Below are 7,405 nucleotides of genomic sequence, written 5' to 3' on the forward strand. Positions count from 1 at the left end.
GCCTTTATCAGGCACACAGCAACTGTGTGCTGTAACTTTAAGACAGTAAGTGAAACAAAATACTGGAAGAAACGTCTGTTAGTCTATAAGATGCCACAGGACTCTTTGTCGCTAAAATACTGGAAGAGATTCTATGCTGCCCCTCGTGTAAGGAGCAACCCCGAAAGTGCAGCCCAAGCACAAGGGGAAATTTGGCCTTAAGCCCAAATTCTAGGTCAGATGCTGGTGGTGGTGTCAATGAAGAGCCTAGAGTAAATGAGAGCCGTCTCAGGATTTATTGCAGCCTTACTTGGGGTGCCCATGAGCTGCACCACAAGCCAGAGTCCCTGTAGCCCCATGTGCCATAGAGTCACCCTGTCCCTCCTCTGATCCATCCCCTCCCATTCCTAGTAGACAATGAGTCCTACTATGTTGCTTTGGATTTGTACAGCACCAAGCATAATGAGGTCCTGCTCCTAGATGCTCTCACATTCCAAATAATAATAGCCAGAGGCAACTACAGGATGGTTCTGCTCATGAGCAGCCCATCAAAAGGGAAGTCCCAGTTGTGGGGTTGGACTCAAAGGCCATCCTCGAGTCCCCCTCACTACACCACCCGTTAGTGCTAACGGCGCCCCTGCTGGAGGGAACTTGCACTTTGCCCTCCCTGCCCAGCTACTTCAGGAGGGAGGGTCTCCATTGTGCAGCCTCTTCTCCCTCTGGCTCCAGCCGGTGTTACATGCACATCACCATGGAAGGGTTGCATCTGGCAAAGTCTAGGGTTGAGACAAATCCTTGGTGGCTGCTGAACAGCCACTTCTCCCCATTGCTCCCTTCCATATGGAGGAACGGCCTTCTCTGGGTGCGTCAGCCATGCCTTTTCCTTTCCTCCTAAGTTACCTATTCCCATTACCTATCCCGCTGAGTGACGCTGCATTTCCCAGCTGCCGTGCAATGTCAGCTGCAATCACAGGCTCTCAGAATCAAACGTCAAACTCATTTAAGCCTCTGAGGTTTCATTTCAGGGCTCTGAGCCTCTGCTAGGAGGGTTGACTTATCCTCAGGGGAAGGGACACCAGCTGGCAATTTCAGGTGGGCTGCAAATATCGCCCTGACTATTTGGCAAGGTAGAGAGCATGCACTTCTGACTGCTCAGTAGAAGGACAGGGAAGCCCGGTGGAGTTTGGGAGCTTTGCGTTTCCTCCATCTGTTAAGGACAGAAGTTCCACCCAAGAGCTCATCTGGCACAAGTGGATGCACTACATACTGGGCTGAATTCTCTCTTGGTGTCAATTAGCACAGCTCCATTGGCCCCAAATGTGCTGATCTCTCAGTTTATACGAGCAGAGAATAGGCCCTCTGTCAATATTTTATCCAATTTTCCTCTCTTCCTTTTCCTCACTCTGTTTCCTATTCAGTCCATGCTCTCTGCTCCACTTCTCACCATTTTGTTTTCATTGGATTTTTATTTCCTGCTCCTCACTTTCACTCTGGTTAACAGAACATGTCAACAATACTGGCCTCCATCCAGGTAGAACTTCTGAACCTGCAGCATTTGAGTGGGCTTGAAATTAGGCCAAAGAAGTGAACGCGTTCCTAGTTTCAAAGCTGTTCTGGGTGCAGAGGTGAAGATGGGCCATATTTTTTTCCCCCCCTTCAACAGATCTCTTTGGCAAGCAGTGTTGCAGTGCATTAATTCGCTAGCCTGTCACCTCTGTGCAGCAAAAATTTAGATCACAAGTGACTCTCAGCAATGCCTTAGTGGAGGTTTATACCCCTGGAGAGAGTGTTTTGTGGCCATCAGAACGAGACCAAAAAAAAATTTTTTTTAGCTGTTTTTGTGCCCTGGGTTCCCAAAAGGAATGAGTTTTAGTTTTACTCAAATTTTTTCAAACATTTGTATTGATTTTTTTTTTAAATATTCCCTCTTTTTGCAAGGAAGTTTCCTCCCACCACCTTTTTATTATGATTTTCATTATTATTTTCCTTTTGCCACCATAAAGAGGCAGATAGAGAATAAAATAAAGCCTATAAAACTGAAATAAACAATTGTCCCCCCCAAAAAAGGGGGGGCATGCTTGATTTTTCATATACTCATTTCTTTAAAAAACTGGAAATTTGGGGAAGAGATGAATATTTTCATTAACATGATCACTTTTTAAAAAATATATTTTTTTTTGTTTGAAAAAGCTTGACAATGTGACAGAATTTAGACAGACACTATACGGTATGGGACATCCAAGGCTCCAACTTTCTAAGGGGATCTCGGGACCTGATCCAGCTCCAGATGAGTCAATAGGAAGTTTACCGTTGATTTTAGTGGATCAGGCCCTTGCTACACAGCTTCCATTAGTTTCAGTGGGGATTGTGAATCAAAACCCCCTAGGCATCTTGGAAGAATTTCAGCTAGAGTATCTGCTCAGAAGTGATTCAGGACAAGAGTAGCAAGGTGCCCTGGCAAAGTAGGGGGAGGACAGGACTGGGGTGTGCAGGCAGAACAGCGTGTGGGCTAAGGACTCAGCTCGCAGGTGGGGCTGGAGGTCATGACTGGGGTGCATTGGCAGAGTTGGTGTGTAGGGCTGATTCAGCAGGGGCTGCTGCAGCTCAGGATTGAGATGCACAAGCAGACCTGGGTGAGGAGACCCAGGACTAGAGTAGCAGGAAGGGCAGGAGAGCTGACTGGAGATCACAATTAAGGTGCATTAGCATAATACTGTGGTGAGAGCACTGGTCTGCAACAGCAGGGGTACTGGAGGTCAAGATTGAGGGGCATTGGCAGAGCTGTAGAGGGGGGTCAGGTCTAGAATAGCAGTGGGAACCGCATGTCAAGACTGAGGTGTGCTTATCACAGTTGTGTGTGGGAAGCTTGCAAGTCCCCTGCTAGAACAATCCTAGGATCAAGCTGCTGCAGTGATTCACATTCAGGAACAACAAGATCATATATTTAAAGAATGAAGAGGGGGGGGGAAAGAAGCAGGCAGAGAAGCCCTTTCCTTTGCTTTCCCATTCAGTTTTCTGCCTCTCTTTACATTCCCCCCAAATCATCATAATCTCAAAGTAGAATGGGTATTATTTACTAATAATCTACGGCCCCAGAGATCAGCCTTTTGTGCTGATCATAGTGTTTGCAGCTGGTTGGGGCTGTATGATGCCTTTCCCCTGTGGCTAAGGGACTGACACTAAGTCACTAACCAGCCCAGCTGCTCCAAGTCTGTGGTTTTGCTGTTCCCAGCAGGGGTACTGCAACTTCCTTCACGCAGGCTGATCAAAGGAAGATTCCTTGCACTGCCCATTTCAGCTGGCTGTCGCTGGGGACCTACCAACTGAGGTCAAGCCTTGCTGAGTCCCTGGCCTACAAAGATCACCGACTACCTTGCTGTTTTTTCTGGCCTTCTTATTTTTTATTCATTAAAAGAATTGATCCTCTGCTGCTTCGTCATCCTCAGGCCTCAGTTTGCCACAATCAAGCCAGCCAGCTCTCTGCCTGCTGCCCTCCCGGTATCGCAGAGGAGATTAGGGTGACTAGATGTCCCTATTTTATAGGGACAGTCCTGATTTTTGGATCTTTTTCTTATATAGGCTCCTATTATCCCCCACCCCCTGTCCCTATTTTTCCACATTTTCTGTCTGGTCACCCTAGAGGGGATTAGGGAAGAGAGTTCTGGTTAGCGCTGCATGATGGAGTGGTTCTTAACAGACTTCTCTCCAGTGACAGCCTAGGCTTACACTGAATGGACGACCAGTTGCAGTGTCTTGAGACTCCCGACCAGACCACCCTGCACTTCACCCAATGCCTTCCAGGAAGAGGTAAATCAGGAGGTGAGGCACTTGGATACCATAGATAGGAGGTCATGTCTGAGTCTGCTCCCACTCCCAGCAAAGGGAGAGACTGGTGGATACCTGGTGCCAAGTAATCAGCTCTGTCCATGTCATCCGTGAAAAAGGAAATGAAATGTGGCCCGTTTGGAGAGGGGTCCCAGGATTGTAACGGGAGGGGTGGCTCCAAGCCAGAATTAAGGTGCATTGGCAGAGCTGCATATTTGAGTTGGGTATACTGGTCAAGCTTGGTGGGGGGAGCCCCGGGGGGGTCAGGGGAGGCAGGAATGAGGTGCATCAGCAGAGCTGTGAAGCAGGGGGTGTGGACTGGAACAGCAATCGGGGGAAGCGACTTGCCCAGAATTGCAGTGCTGGGAGTACAGCCCAGAAAGTGTCCTAACCTTCAGTCACCTTGTTGCACAACCACTAATAAAATACTGTGGGAGTGCTTTTGAGGTGAGCCTAAAACACTTGTTGACTCAGCCCAGGTGCCAGCAATGTGCCTTTCCTTCTGGCATATTTCAATGGCATTGCTGAAGGAAGAGGATCATAGCAGACTTCATCCATGCATCATCCAAGATTGCGCAGACAGATGAGACCAGTGATTCCACTTGCCCAATTCCCAGGGTCACTGTTGCTGAGGCTGTTCTGAGAGCCTCCTGGAAGACTGTGTTCCCTTAATGAGCAGCTGGGTTTCCCCTGGCACATGCTGGATTTGAGAGCAGAGTCAGCTGCTCTTTCCAGATGGGACAGTTTCATGGCTTTAGCTGGAAGGACTTTGCCATGACAATGAAAGGACAGGTTGGAAGAGGAAGGAGTCATCAGATTAATCTGGGGTGTTTGGAGGAGTGTATGGTGTCTTTCAGGATCTTGTTCATAGGAGGATTAGAGGGATATTTTAGCAGAGCATTTGGGAAAGGGCCAGAGATGAGAATTTGAGAATGCCTAGCCCCAGAGTGCCCACCGTACAATTGTCTGTGGTGTTCCTATTGGGTGAGGCTTTGCAAGTCATTTACTTATGAGGTTTCTGTGTGGGGTAAGGCAGCTGAACTCCCACACACACACACACACACACACACACACAGGTCGTGACCAGTAAAGGGCTCCAGCTGAGGTCTTGTTTACACACAAATTTGCATCCGTTTATAATTAACAGTGTTTTTAAACCAATTAGTTGCAAACCACTCTGTGGACATACTTAAATTGCTTTTAAGATGGCTTATATCGATTTAGGCTAATTCAGTAAGGATTTAAACAGAATTAACATACACCAGGTTTAAATCGATTTAAACCTATGTAACTTTGTGTAAACAGGAATTTAGTTAAACCAGTGCAAGTTTGTGTGTGTAGACAAGGCCTGGTGCCATACAAGCAGCCGTGGCCATAAAGCAGAGCAGGTCCCCTTTGGAATTATGACATGAGCAGAGAGATGTTGCTGTTTGCATTGTTTCTTTCTAGCCCAGCACAGCCTCCTTTGTTCCTCAGGATCATCTCCCTCCCCTAATCAGAAGGAAACTCCAGTCTGAACTGGAGTTTAGGAGTCTGTCAACTCGGGAAAAGCCTGGCTCCCTCCACCCCTTCTCCAAAGAGCTGGGATGAATTATTTAGACAAATAGTGCAGCGCCTCCACTGAATTATTCAGAGGGATTCAGGTTTGTTGACCAATGAAGCAGAAGGAAACAGAGCCAAGCAGTAAGTTGAATAGTCCCTGGAGAAAGCCGGGGCAATTTTTCCCCTAAGTGGTGGAAAAGCAGCCTGTACAATAGTCATTGTGAGCTGTGGGATGAAGGCAGGCAGACAGAGTGAGACAAACTGCCCTCACAACCTTCTTTAGCATCACATTTTTGCTGCCCAGCTGGTTATTCACATGCGTGTATGTGAGAGAGAGATTCCCAGATCAGTTATTACATAACTCAGTGAATAATGCAGAAGAATTGTGGGGAGAAGGGTGAAAGCTAGAGCCCTGAAAATGCACAGATACCTGTTTTAAATCTGCATCCGCAGATGCAGATATCCATAGACAATTTTTGCAGATCGGATGTGGATACAAATTTTGTATCTGCTCAGGGCTCTACTGAAAGCAGAAGACCCTCTGGTACTGACTACATAGAGAAACCCCACCCAAGACCCTAGATCTGAACCAATTTGGAGTTTTAAATTGTACAGCTGGCCCCTGGTTCTATAACAAACCAGATTTTGAGTCTTAGGTTCTAGTTCCTGCCTAGAGCTTGGAGCTCTTCACCCACTATCACCAACTCCAACCATCCAAACATCATGAGATTGGCTTAAAGACCAGGAGATTTTAACAGATAATGAGTTTGGGGGCTTTGTATTGGCCTCTTGGTTTAAGAGCCTTTCGGTTTCACCTTTTCAAGCTTTGCTCTGCAACTGTGAGCCCTAGAAACTTTCATTTAAAAAAAAAAAAGTAAGCTGAGATTCTCCTGTAATACCATGACTCCAGGAGCTGGGCCTTTAAGAAAAGTTCCAAATATTGTGAGATTTGCAATGAAATCACATGACTTGGCAACATTAATCCCACTATGCAGTTGCCTGCCTCATTAACCACCACCCAAATTAGCATCACAGACCAGTACAGAGGACCACAGAGGAACCCACAACTGCTTAGCAACTCCGCTGGGACTACAGAAAGCCACACATCATTTAGATCCAGATACAGACATTGCCCTCATTTGAGGCTGCTTGGTCCTGGGGTGTTGTTAGGGCCTTTTGGTGTTTTAACATTAGACAAAGGAGGAATGTGAAGGAGGAGTTCACTCACCACAGAAGCACCTCCTCATTGCCAGGCATGGCATGTGTCTCCCTGTACCATGACCCCTGCCGACAGTCACTGCAGTGGTCTCTTCTCCTGCAGCTTGGCCCCCCAGTCAGGTCACACTTTAGTGCATCCTTTCCAGGGTAATCAAGAGTCCAACCCAGCTGTAGCCAAATGACCTTACATCAGGTCTGCCATCTTTTCTCTGGGCTCCATAGTCCTTACACTCCTTACCACTGGAGGTTTCACCCCAGCTTTCTCAGTGGCTGGTAAAGGAACCCAGGCCCTCCCTCTACTTGAGATTCCATCCCAGGTCTGCTTCCTCCCCAAACCACTTGCTACCTCTTCTATTCCACACAGAGGGATAGCCCTTCCTGGCTTTATAATCACCTCCCCAGCTGGGCTTCATCGTCTGTCAAGCCTGGGTCTCCTGCTCTCTCTGGCAGGTGCTGCCAGGTATGTTAACGTGCAGGCCCACATTAACCCCTTCAGGGCCTGTGTGGGATACACACCCCATCACAAGGAGTTTGAAGAGCCACCAACTGACTGGCAACATGAAGAGTCATAGATGGCTGAGATTTTCAAAGCTCTCTCGGGGGTGGAGGATTTGGATGGGCAGCCACATCCCATCAGTGGGATAGAAAAATTCAGCCTGTATTCATAAACACATCTTTCTAAGATGATATATTCTGTTTCCATGACCCCAAGTCTTTTATGCTATAAGACAGACCTGGACTGATATCCTGGATTCAAAATCTCTTCAACTCTGTGGGTGTTCAGGTCTGGAGCTAAATGAATGGCTTGAAACAACCACTAGAGTGAAGCAACAAACTCCTC

General features: G+C 47.3%; 1 long non-coding RNA gene across 1 annotated transcript in view; it reads right to left on the bottom strand.

Moving 5' to 3' along the window:
- Positions 1 to 6,907, bottom strand: part of LOC120399117 — a 30,600-nt gene extending 23,693 nt beyond the window's left edge. Inside the window, exon 1 of the long non-coding RNA XR_005594968.1 lies at positions 6,575 to 6,907. This is a non-coding gene — a long non-coding RNA (uncharacterized LOC120399117). The remainder of the gene's footprint in view (positions 1 to 6,574) is intronic.
- Positions 6,908 to 7,405: the final 498 nt, after the last annotated feature.

Source organism: Mauremys reevesii, linkage group 2 (assembly GCF_016161935.1).
Source record: "Mauremys reevesii isolate NIE-2019 linkage group 2, ASM1616193v1, whole genome shotgun sequence".
NCBI classification, from domain to species: Eukaryota; Metazoa; Chordata; order Testudines; family Geoemydidae; genus Mauremys; species Mauremys reevesii.